This window comes from Rhipicephalus microplus, chromosome 6, assembly GCF_043290135.1.
Source record: "Rhipicephalus microplus isolate Deutch F79 chromosome 6, USDA_Rmic, whole genome shotgun sequence".
In the NCBI taxonomy this organism is placed as follows: domain Eukaryota; kingdom Metazoa; phylum Arthropoda; class Arachnida; order Ixodida; family Ixodidae; genus Rhipicephalus; species Rhipicephalus microplus.
The window spans coordinates 83,208,076-83,220,833 of NC_134705.1; the positions used below are offsets into that span (position 1 = coordinate 83,208,076).

The window sequence follows — 12,758 nt, forward strand, 5'->3', positions numbered from 1 at the left end:
TCAGTCTGGTGTTAAGTATGGACGCCACGATCTTGTAGTCTACGTTGAGTAGGGAGATCGGGCGCCATGATGACAGTTCGCATGCAGATGCACCGTCCTTGAGGATAAGGGCGATGCGCCCTGTGCTGAAAGAGTCGGGTTTTGTGTGCTGCTGAAGGACCAAGTTGACCATGGCCAGGAGCGGGGCGCATAGGACATTGAAGAAGGTCACGTAGAAACTGGCCGTGAGGCCGTCAGTACCAGGAGCCGAGTTCGGCGGCATGGCTCGGATGGCTGTGCGGAGTTCCTCCTCTGTTGCTGCGCCACACAAGACTGTGCACTCGTCTTCGGCGAGTCGGGGCAGGTGCGCACACAGACTGTCCATGAGAGTTGCCTCTGGAAAAGGGCCGCATGAATCCGGCTCGTGGAAGACAGTCTCAAAGTAGTCTCGAAACACCGTTTCAATTTCGGCGGGGTCCGAGGTGAGGCTGCCATCAGGACGTTGCACCTCTACTATTCGCAGGGAGCCATTTCCACGTGCTTCAGTTAAAGCTGGTCCCGCTGGTTCCCCCACAGGGGTCCCTTGTTCGCGTGGGTTGCGCGCGTATTCCCGGAAGAGGCGATCGTGCTGAACTTGAAGCGAGTGGAGGTAGTCGCGCGTGCATGCCGTGAGGTTGTCCGCGCTCTGTACTATCCGCATGCGGCGTAGTATCTCGTTCATTTGTCTTGTGATGCGCTTCTTCCTCACGCTGCCTTCTTCTTGCAGGAATGCTCTCCATCTCGCTTTCAAGTCGTCCCATACAGCCGGGCTAGTGCAGGGGGTAGCCTCAATCGTCTCCTCCAAATACGCGGATATTCTCGGAGCACTCGTACAGTCTTGGATGAGTGCCGGATCGAGGCGCCAGGCTTGATTTCTCTGGTGATGGCCAGGTGTCCGCCTCACCGTTGTTACCAACGGGATATGATCCGTTCTGTCCGAGAGCCCTTCGGGGAGGGCGAGGACTTCGCACGCCATGATGGATTGGACAAGGCGTTCGGAGATGTAGGCTCGGTCGAGTCTGCTGGCCGTGGTCCGCGAGGTCCGAGTGGAGACGAACTCGTTGCCGTGTGCGTGTACCCATGCGTCCGTGAGCCGCAGGTGCCGGAGGATCTTCACCAGCTCTTTGGCATGGTAGGTCGAGCCCCCTTGGCCTGGGCCCCGGATGTCTCTTGTGGAGTTCACAACACAGTTAAAGTCTCCGAAAACGACATAAGGGACGGGCTCCAGCAGGTGGCCGTGCAGCTCGTTAAAGTAGGTATTTGTGTCCGATCTGGTCACCGGTGCATAAACGTTCACGAAGCGCACCTTGGACCCGTCGACGAAGACGGTGAGCACAAGCGTGCGCCCATTCGCTCCGAAAATACAATGCGACTTTCGCCGGAACCTGTCCGTGACGAACACGACACCAACGCCGCAAGCCCTCGCGGATGTTAAAGAAAAAAAGCCGTCAACTTGGCAGTTGCGCCTGAATAAGGTAACATCAAGCAGGGAGCAGAAGTTGGTCTCCTGCAGAAAGAGGAGGTTGATGCCCTTAGTTCGGGCGAATGTCACTACAGCGGTCTGTTTATTCCTGTCGCGAAAGCCGCGAATGTTTAATGTGGCGAACCGCAGCGTGGCCATGATCCGTCAGTTGGAGCGCGGTGTCTCGCTTGCGGCGAGAAGGAATGCTGAAGGGCGAGATAACCAGGCGGGCTGAGCATCAGCGGAGCGCGGGCGAGGAGGAGCGAGGAGGATGCTGCACCATGGGGGAGAGGGCCCAGCCAGGTGAGAGTGGGACAACAGAGGGCGGGGGGAGTGATCGAGCGGAGTGCGATGCGAGGCGGGAGAGCGGAAGGCGGCGAAGCCCTCGGGAGAGGTGCGCCGCTTCGTTCTGCGCGTAGCCTTCTCAGGACTTGGGCGGGGGGTCCCGTTTGCCCCCACCCGCTTGCTCAAGCTTCTGGGACTTCGCGTGGGGCGGAGCGTCACTGTCACTGCTTTGGCCTACCAGTTTTGATCTGCACTGCCGGGCGTCCTTGCTAGCAGTCCTCTCGTCTACGTCGCGCTTGTCGTCGCCAGGGCGTCTTCGCGAGCGTGAGCGTGACCGCTGCTCGAGGCCGTGGGGCGACTGGCCCGTCCTCACTTAAGACTTCCGGCTTAACCGTGCCGTTGGGGCAGGGGAGGAACAAGTCGGGGTGGGGTTCTTGCTCTCGCCATCCTCAGGTAGCACGTAGTACCCTTTGCTCTTGATGGGCAGTTCGTCCTAAGCGGGGTCTCGGGGATGGGCCTCCAGGTCTCCGGAGAAAACTAGTGCTAGCACGTTGGCCGGCGTTGGCAAGATGGAGGAGGGGGCCCTTCCTTGTTCAATGACGTCATCGGCAGGCGCCTTTTTTACCGGTGACCAAATTGCGTGGTCCACCTGGTCCGACGGGGGTGCCAGCGGTGAAGGGGGGGGGCGGACTGCGCGGAAGCAGTATCCGAGAAGCTGGCCACTGTTTCGGAAGGCGCGGTGGTAACCTCCTCGCTCGTCTCGCTCTTCTCTCTCTCGATGGCAGGTGAATCCGCCTCGCTGCTGGTAGTAGGCGAGTCTGTGTTTGTGGTGTCGTCGCTTCGCTCCCTTGCTGCCGTGGTGGGCTTGGACTTAGGCGCAAGCACCTGAAGTCGCGATTGTGGCTTTTCTGACCGGGGCGATAAAGAGCCGCTAGGTGGGGCTAGGTTAGAGGCGTGGTCGGAAGTCGAGGGGAAACCGCGGGCGGCCGACGCGTAGGATCGCCTTCTAAAACACTCCCTCGTCCCGTGGTGACCCCCACAACGCTTACATTCACTAGTACAGCCCTCGGTGTCATGGCCAAAGGTTCCGCACCGTTTACAAAAAGGAGCGGAGCATGCCGTCGCCATGTGGCCCACTTCGCCGCATCGTGCGCAAACTCGCCTTATGCCACGATACTCGAACATTACGCGGTGCCCTGCGATGGTCGCAAAGTTTGGCACCGGTTTGGTCATTTCGATCTTTATGACCCTTACACCGTTGAGCTTGTTTTGGCGAGTGGCCACAGTGGCAAACGATATGCCCCTCACTTTGCCATACTGAGCTAGAGCGTTGCTAAGTACCTCGTCAGACAAGTAGGCGGGGTACCGGCAGGCATTTACGTACGTGACCGGCGGCCCTACGGCCTACATCGGTACGTTTTCACCATTAACACGGAAGCCTTCCGCCACCCTTAACCTTGTCGCCTGACTGGCGTTGCGCGTACAGACGAGGAACCTAGCCAGCCCATTTGCTGTAGAACAAATACACTGTCATCCCCAGACACTAGTTCTATCGCGTCGATTAGGTCATCTATCGATACGTCGCCTTCGGGCGCCGTGAACATGAAGCAATTCTCCCTCACCGGGAGGTCAGACGTTGACGCCATTCTGGTGCGCGTTGCCGCTGGCTGCCAGGAAGGCGTGGCTAGTTGAAACTGGTATCGTGCAGGCTAGCTGCACACTGGTAGGACTGCGGCTCAGCCGAGGCGGGTGCCGCACGGATACAGGAGGCGCCGGGTGGGTAGCAGGAGGACTCCGGGACGGCAGGCGTAGACCGGGGGCCTTGCTTCACCAGGCATGGGATGGGTGGGCGCTGGACAGGGAGGTCCGAGGCTCGGGGCGGCGGTCGCACGTGCAGGACGGCGATGCCGCGTAAACTAACTTTGGCGACTTGAACCCCGGGGTCGACGTCGGCGGGACGTGACCCTGGGTCTCGCGCGGGGGCGCAAAAAACGGCTAGCTCGACAATTGGTCTAGCCAAAAGGCCGAGAAGCGATGCAATTCATTAGCACTTAATCAAAATCCATTCTTTCACACCTCGTACTTAGTCCTGGCGAAAAGCCAGGCAAACAGTAGCAAAGCAATTCCGACGTCCACCCATGCACAACCAGCATTGTGCACCGACAGCGGCGGCGCTGGCTTCACGGCATTGCTTTTATCCCTAGTCCGCTTGAAGTTTCTTGTTTCGCTTACAAACATGTTAAAACTGAAACCTCCTTTTTCCCAGAGGTCAAAGCCACGCGTGCTTGCTTGCATGCGTACTCTCGAATGTAACCATGACGTCACACCAAATGCTTGCCGGCGAACATTATCAGGCATGTCGCGAGGGATGCTACAGCACTTGTTTTAAAAACTGATGCATAGTGTACATGTCCAACTCGAGCACCAAAGCCTGGAAGGAAAAAAGAAAAAAAATCACTGTGCAAAATGTGACTACGTCACCCATCCAACATGGCTTCTACGCTGGCTGCCCAAGCAACGCCTCTGCAACGACGCCCACAATGATCGGCAAAAAGGTGTTGCCTTTGGCTGCTTCAGCGCGCTCAACGTATGCCTTGCAAGTTCCGACGTGGCGGAACACCGCACCGAGGTCGACGAAGGTCCTGCCATAAAAGGCAGACCCGGGAATGCGTGCGAAACGTCTACCGCGTGCGTTGTGAAGCCGTTGAATGAAGGGTCATGTGGCAGAGGGTGACGGAACGTGAGTGTGCGACATGCCGCTGCGATGTCGTTCAAGCGTTCAAGGGGCCGGCGGGCTCTGCCTGTCGTGGTCGAAAACGCTTGTCCAAGTTTTGCTGATTCCGAGAGGTAGGAGTGCTATGGTGGCGTGTACGAGGCGCTGGTGCGGCGCTCCGTCGATCGTGCCAGACGGACATGAGGCGGTCGTCAGAAGGCGGTCGTCAAGTGGTCGCGGAAATCAGTGGAGAAGTACTCGCCTGCGCTTTTCGTTGAATTCCGCTGAGTAACGTGCGAGAAGACTCGCGACAGACGGTCTTCGGGAGACGGGTGGTTGCACAAATGCGACCGTGCGTCAACGTGCAGCCATATTCGTGGATTATTTCACCCCTTTACGATAGCTTCGTCACTGCGCTCGCTGGTGTTGCTCGTTTTTGTTGGCCTTCACTTGTGGCTCACACCCACTGTGGGGGATTGGCCGGTTTGTTGTTCTGCTTCTTCGACTTCAACATACTCGGCTTAGTGAAGCTGTGAGGAGTGATGAGTGGGTACAGAGGAAAAGCACTGCAAAGCTCGCCCGGGGCGTGATCTCACGCGTCGTGGGTTCCATGGCGCTTCAGGTACGTGCGTGGTGCGTAAGTACGACTAGTGCGCAATTTTCTTGGAACTTTCAGCAACTGGCAATTCCCTTGAGGTGAGCGTGTGAGGATGTTTGTTGTAACTAACGAGAGCCAACGGTGGATGAGCTGGTATGAGATGGTGTTCAGAAATGTAGTGTGTGATCAACAAGGCGATGTCCGTCGTGGTGGTCTAGTAGCTGTAAGGTACTCGGCTGCTGACCCGCAGGTTGTGGGATCGAAACCCGACCGCGGCGGCTGCATTTCCCTGTGGTCAGATTAGGGTGCACGTTAAAGAACTTCAGGTGGTCGAAATTTCCGGAGCCCTCCATTACGGCGTCTCTCATAATCTAACGGTGGTTTTGGGACGTCATAGCCCACATATCATCATATCGTCATAAAGGTGATGGCTGAGGCCGCCAGCGAGGTAGCTGACCGCGTGGCAACGAATTACAGCCACCGCTGGCAGAAGCTGGGACCCAGGTCAGTGGGCATAGAAAAAGCACATCGGGGCTTTGCCGCTCCACCGTACAGCAGGTGTGTGCGGGGTGGGTCCTGTGGCGTTCTTTGCGATTTTAATTTGTGATGGGGAATACTGTAGATGCATAGACGCGGCGAGAGCACGCGTCTTCAGGTTAAGACGTCACGTGAAGATGTGAAATAAAAATGCCTTCGTTTGTCACTGCAACTGTAAACAGAAACACCAACAACCATTTTCTAGAGGCTGTTTTATTTTTCGTTCCGAAACGGGTGAATTGGAAAAGCGGAATTAGCTTGGCACATACATACACACTTCTACACACATATGTACATACACATCGTATACACACTTCTAGCTTTCCTCCGAAACAGTAATAATAAATTACTCAATAGTTTTATTATTATGTGTAGGGATGTTTAAAAAAAATAAAAACTTGAGTATGTACGTGTGAACATAACCAAAAAAAAGAGGGGGGGCCCTCCGATTATGAAATTTCCACAGAAACATTTATTTTCCTACAACAATCGTAAGTGTAAACACAGCTAGCGCACTCCCCGCACGCGAATACCGCGTCAGCCGGGGCGGCGTGACACTCGCCACACCCACGCCGTTTACCCCGATATCCTTGGTAAATTCGAACACTCTTTCTGTCATTGAATTTATTGTCGAATTCACCCCCGCAGGGGTGAGTGGGCTGATCCCGGAGGTAGTGGTATACCGGGCCAACCCGTGGCAGAGGTGAAGCAAGCTTCAAGCACTCCGCCGCATTGCAAAAATAAGTTTAATATCTTGGATCCAAATAGGATCCGTATCAGATATTAAGCTGATAAGAATAGATACTACACAAAGAGAAGTGTATCGAACTTCAAACTGAAACGACAGGTACATTGACATGCGTTTTACAAAATAAACAAGCGGGAGAACATTGAATATATACAAGTGTACGCTTACACAAGCAAATACAAAGGAGCTTGTTACAAATATGGAGTTAAACTAATCAGGAAAAAAACACACACACCGTTGTGAACGGGATGCCATATACATATGTACAATAACCAGCGACGCCTTGGTGTCGACGGGCGGGGCCAGCGGCAACACTACAGTGTCAAGCAAGTGTCTATATGTAAACCGGTGCTACAGAGGTGTATCTGTGGAGCGGGGAGGGGGGGGTCACCTTCGTTTGGGACTAAACATGCGATTGCTCCTGAGTTGGGCACTCCTCGGGAACCGAGAGGGGTTAATAGTGCAAAATTGGGGCAGCCAACTTGCCCTCTCTCATGAAGAAAAATTTCGTGTGCCAGCGGCGGACGAACATCTCCTCTCCACTGGCCTCAAGTTCCCGGGAGAGGAGCTCCCACACCAGCCTTCTGATACGCGTAACGGCCGGTGGTGCTGCCCGAACTGGCCGTCGTCGCACTTCCGCGAGGGAGTGGCGCTGCCACACAACAAAAAGGGTACAGGCGGTCACAAGCCGCGCAAACGCGCCCTTGTTGCGTCTGTGACCTGGTGGGGGGCGGATCACAAAGGTTTGCGCTACCATGCGCCAGACTGGCCGCACAGCTGAACACTCCAGCAAGGCGTGCTTCTGCGTTTCTGGTTCTCTGCTTTGGGCAGCCGTAGTCGGGAACATTGCCTAGTTTCTTCAGGTGGCACCAAGTAGGGAGGACCTCCCATGCCCTCTTCCAGAGAAAATTCTGGATATCGCAGGGTAGCAGCAGGCTATGAAGCAGGGAGAGGTCGCGCTTAGCTTGCTCTGCTCGTTGCTTGTCCTCCTCGCTGAGCTGGCTCGCCGTGAGTGCCTCCACTATGCGGGCCAGCTGCTCCGCGTCGGGATCACAATTCGGCGCTTCCTTGCGCAGCATGCGTGCCGTCGCCGCTGCTACCCTGTAAAAGGGCAAGGGTGATTCAGCGTGCGGGCCAGTGTGTCGACGGGCATCGAGCCAACTGTTCGACGGGCCGCTCCAATAGTGCAGCAAGCCTCTCTCGACATAGTTTTCTGCTTGCGCCATCTTGCGAGCCGTTTTCGAGGCGAGCAGTTTGCTCAAGGTGAGTGCGTGTGGGAGGCCCAGCCCCCCCTCTTTAACTTCCAACTGGAGGAGGGTTCGTTTGACAGGGGGTGGTGTCCTGCCCCATAGTAGGTCGTTGGCTAACGTGCCGAGTCATGTGGCCACCCGCGCTGGCATCGCTGTCACCCTGATCACGTAGGAGGCCAAGGCAAGAACACTAGTCTTGATTGCGACGGCCTTTTCACGCAGGGTCAAGTTGAGCAGTGCAGCGCGCTCGGTGAGCTGTGCAGCCCTGTCGATGACCCTTGTCCATGCGGAAACGTCGACGCCTTCTCGGTTAAAGTAGGCGCCGAGGACCTTAACCGTGCAGACCGGTTCTATGTCGCCTATTGCTTCAGAAGGGAACGGACCGAAGAGCAGTGCTCGGCTCTTTCTCTCGTTCAGTTGGGCTCCTGACACCTTAGCGTATAGTTCAAATACGCTTCGGAAGCGGCGAGACTTCGTGCATCCTTGAGGAACCGGGATATGTCGTCGGCAAACGCCAGGACTCTAATCTCTTCGGCACCGATCATTGGCAGGCCTCGAATGCGTTCGTCGCCAGCCAGAGTTGTGAGCAGAGGCTCTATCGAGAGGACAAACAGGGTTGGGCCTAAGGGGCACCCTTGCCTAATGCCTCTCGTGTACCGGAAGAAAGCAGTGGTCGTGCCGTTCACCGCGACGCACCTACGCAGGTTGGTGTACAGAAGCTCGATGGCAGCCACAAACTCCTGCGGGAGCCCGAACTGACAGAGCACTTCAAAGAGGTACGTGTGCCTCACCCTGTCGAACGCCTTGGCTTGGTCGAGAGACAGGAAGGCACCCGTGACTCTTTTCTGGGTCGCGTATTCAAAGACATCTCTGGTGGCAGTGAGGTTGGCAAACATTGACCGGCCAGGCACGGCGCAGGCTTGGTGGGGAGCTATCAAGTCCGGCAAGAAGGTCCTCAGCGTGGTGTTCAATATGGACGCCACGATCTTATAGTCTACATTGAGTAGAGAGATCGGGCGCCATGACGACAGTTCGCGCGGGGATGCGCCGTTCTTTAGAATGAGGGTGATGCGCCCTTCGCTGAATGAATCCGGTTTCACCTGCTTCTGGAGGACCAGGTTGACCATGGCCAGCAGCGGGGCTCGCAAAACTTCGAAGAAAGTCGCGTAAAAGACTGCTGTCAGGCCATCAGTGCCTGGAGCCGAGTTAGGCGGCATGGCTCGGATGGCAGCGCGAAGTTCCTCTTCCGTTGCTGCGCCGCACAAAACTGTGCCCTCATCTTCGGCGAGTCGGGGCAGGCGCGAACACAGACTGGCCATGAGAGCCGCCTCCGGGAGAGGGCCACAAGGGTCCGGCTCATGAAAAAAGGCCTCGAAGTAGTCGTGGAACTCCGCTTCGATCTCGGTGGGGTCAGTGATCAGGCTGCCGTCAGGCATTTGCACCTCTGAGATTCGAAGGGAACCGGTACCTCGCACCTCATTCATGTCCAGGTCTGGCGCGTCCCCCGCAGCGACTCGGGATTCACGTGCGTTGCGCGCGATTTCCCGGAAGAGGCGATCGTGCTGAACTTGAAGCGAGTGGAGATAGTCGCGTGTACAAGTCGTGAGGTGGTCTGCGCTCTGTACAATCCGCATCCGGCGGAGTAGCTCGTTCATCTCTTTTGTGATGCGCTTCTTCCTCACGCTGCCTTCTTCTCTCAGGAACGCTCTCCATCTCGCCTTCAAGTCGTCTCATCCGCGGGGCTGGTACAGGGGGAGGCCTCAATCATCTCCTCCAGGAACGCGGAAATTCCCCAGGGCACTCGTGCGGTTTTTTATGAGCGCCGGGTCGAGGCGCCAAGCTTCGTTTCTTGGATGAGGGCCGGGCGTCCCCCTCACCGTTGTAACCAACGGGAGGTGGTCGGTTCTGTCCGCCAGCCCGTCGGGGAGGGTGAGGACTTCGCACGCCGCAATAGAACCGACGAGGCGCTTGGGGACGTAGGCTCGGTCAAGCCTTCTAGCCGTTGTCCGCGAAGTTCGGGTGGGGGCGAACTCGTTTCCATGTACGTGTACCCAGGCGTCCGTGAGCCCCAGGTGTCGGAGGATCTTGACCAGCTCCTTGGCGTGGTAAGTTGAGCCGCCTTGACCTGGGCCCCGGACGTCTCTTGCAGAGTCCACGACGCAATTGAAGTCCCCGAGAACCACGTGGGGAATGGATTCCACCAGGTAGCCATGCAGCTCCTTAAAATAATTGTTGGTTTCCGACCTCATCACCGGTGCGTAAACGTTAACGAAGCGCACCTTCGACCCGTCAACGAAGACGTCGAGCACCAGTGTGCATCCGTTTGCACCGAAGACACAATGAGACTTCTGTCGGAACCTGCCCGTCACTAATACGACCCCGACGCCACAAGCCCTCGCACATGTTAGAGAAAAAAAACCTTCAGCTTGGCAGTTGCGCTTAAAGCTAATTACGTCGAGCGGGGAGCGAAAGTTTGTCTCCTGGACAAAGAGGAGATCAATGCCTTTGGAGCGGGTAAACGACAATACGGCTGCTTGTTTACCCCTATCGCGAAAGCCGCGAATATTTAGCGTGGCGAACGGCAGCGTAGTCATGTTCAGTCAGTCGGAGCGTGGTTCCTCTCTTGGGGGGAGAAAGAACGATGAAAGGCGCGATAACTAGGAGAGTTGGGCATCAGTGGTGCGCGGGCGAAGGGGGGCGAGAAGAATGCTGCACTAAAGAGTGGAAGGGGCCCAGCCAGGTGAGCGAGACAGCAGAGGGTGAGAGACAGCGGGAAAGCGGAATGCGGCGAGGCCGTCGGAGCAGGCGCGCCGCTTCGTTTTTCAGGTAGCCTTTTTAGCAAACATGAGACGCGACATGAGAAACCGCGCTTGGAGCACGGGACGCGACCAGCGTTCGTACACTTCAGGCACAAAGGCGCGGCAACGCACAAAAAAACGGACTCGGACGCGTCCAACACAACCGAGTAAATCCCCCCCCTCCGTGGCACCACACGGCGCCGCAACGCCACCGCCTACTCGGTTGTTTCACCGCCGTCCGCGGGGGGGTCCCCCTTGGACGCGGTGGTCTTTCCCAACCTCGGGGTCTTCGCCTTCGGCGGGGCGTCGCTGTCGCTGCTGCTCACTTCTAGCCCGTTCCGCCGCTGCCTCGCCTCGCGAGTGGGGGAACCCTCACGGGAGTCATACTGCGGCTCGTCTCCCTGACGACGACGCGAGCGAGACCTCGGCCCACGGCCCGCATCGCGACTTGAGGCCCGCGCGCCCGAATCGCGACCAGCCCCGTCCACGCGGCGACGACGCGAACGCGAACGAGATCGCCGCTCGCGCCCAGGCGCCGGGTGAACCACGGGCGGGTCCGGTCGCCGGCCCTTGTGGGGCACAGCCCGCTCCGGGGAAGGGTCCGACGACGCATGGTCGTTGACCTCAGGCAGGGCATAGTGCCCGCGGCTGACGATGGGCCTGTCCTCCCGGACTGGGGCTTGCGGAAGCCCTCCTAAATCCTTTGCTGTAACAGGGGCCAGCAAGTTGGTCGGCGCGTTGGAGGCTGAGTGGTCTGTCTCCTCTTGCTCAGGAGGCGCCGCGGACGCGTCATCCAAGGTAGCCAAAGGCGGCCAGTCCTCGGCACCCGATGGGCTTGCGGGTGTCGTAGGGGACGCCGATCGCGTCGGGCCCGTCTCGGTATCGGCTGTATCTGCGCCAGAAGACGCCGACGCTGAAGCAACGGAAGCAGACGCTCCGCGCGTCTCTTCCTTGACGCATGATGACTCCGCACTGCTACCGGAGCTCGAGTATGATTTTCCGTCGCGACGCCAAGAGAGGGGGCCCTTCGCAGTCGTGCGGGACGCGGTCTTAGGCGCAAGGAATTTAAGGCGCGAAGAGGACTCACTCGACCTCGGCGAAGGGGCGCCGGATGACTGGCTAGGTGCTGCGTTGGTGACTGTCAGCACCGATGAACCGCGGGCTGCGGCCGCGTAGGAGCGCCTGCGGAAACAATCGCGCTTCCCGTGACGGCCCCCGCAACGCGTGCACTCGGCTGTACAGCCCTCTGTGTCGTGGCCGAAGACGCCACAACGCTTGCAAAACGCGGCCGTGCACGCGGTTGCCATGTGCCCGACCGCGCTGCAGCGCGCGCATACCCGACGCATGCCTCTATATTCGCACATTACTTTGTGCCCCGCAATCGTTATAAAGTTGGGGACAGGGCGACGAATCTCAATTTTAACGAGACGCACCCCGTTCAGCTTGGTCTGGCGAGTGGCTAAGGTGGAAAAGGAAATGCCCTTCACCTTACCAAACTGAGCCAAGGCATTACTGAGGGTCTCGTCCGACAGAAAGCCGGGGTAGCGGTAGACGTTTACATACGTTACCGGCGGCCCAACGGCCTCTACCGCCACGTTCACTCCGCTAACCCTAAAACCCTCTGCGACCATCAGCTTCGTCGCCTGACCAGCCTTGCGGGTGCAAACCAGAAATTTTGCTCCCCCCACGTGCTGCAACGTCAAAACGCTATCGTCACCGGCTGTTTCCTCTATAGCATCTATCAAATCGTCCACAGAAACGGCGCCCTCGGGCGCTGAGAACCTGAAACAATTCTCCCTCACCGGGAGTTGAAATGGCGTGGCCATACTCGTAGGTGGATTCCGCAAGTAGCCGGGTCGGGCGAGGCTTGAGTGTGACTGGTTACGTGCAGGCGAGCTGCACACTGGTAGAACGCGGCTCAGCCGAGGCGAGGGCCGCGCAGGACTAGGTGGAGCCCGGTGTACCGCAGGAGGGCTCCGGGACGGCAGGCGTGGGCCGGGGACCTTGCACCACCAGGCATGGGGCGAGCGGGCACCAGGCAGGAGCTGGGAAACCGAGGCAGCAGGCGTGCGCGCGAAGCGGCGCAGCCACAGGAACGACCGCTGGGACGGACGTCACAGGAACCGGGGGCCGACGCCAACGTGACGTGACCCCAGGTCTCGCAGGGAGGCTTGAAACAACGGCCACCCGAACTACTTGATCCTAGCCAAAAGGCCGAGAAGCGATGCAATTCATTAGCACTTAATTAAAATCCATTCTTTCACACCTCGTACTTAGTCCTGGCCAAAAGCCAGGCAAACAGTAGCAAAGCAATTCCGACGTCCACCCATGCACAACTAGCATTGTGCA

General features: G+C 57.7%; 1 pseudogene; it reads right to left on the minus strand.

The window, feature by feature from the left end:
• Nucleotides 1–6,262: 6,262 nt before the first annotated feature.
• Nucleotides 6,263–6,435, minus strand: LOC142766257 (U2 spliceosomal RNA; annotated as a pseudogene).
• Nucleotides 6,436–12,758: the final 6,323 nt, after the last annotated feature.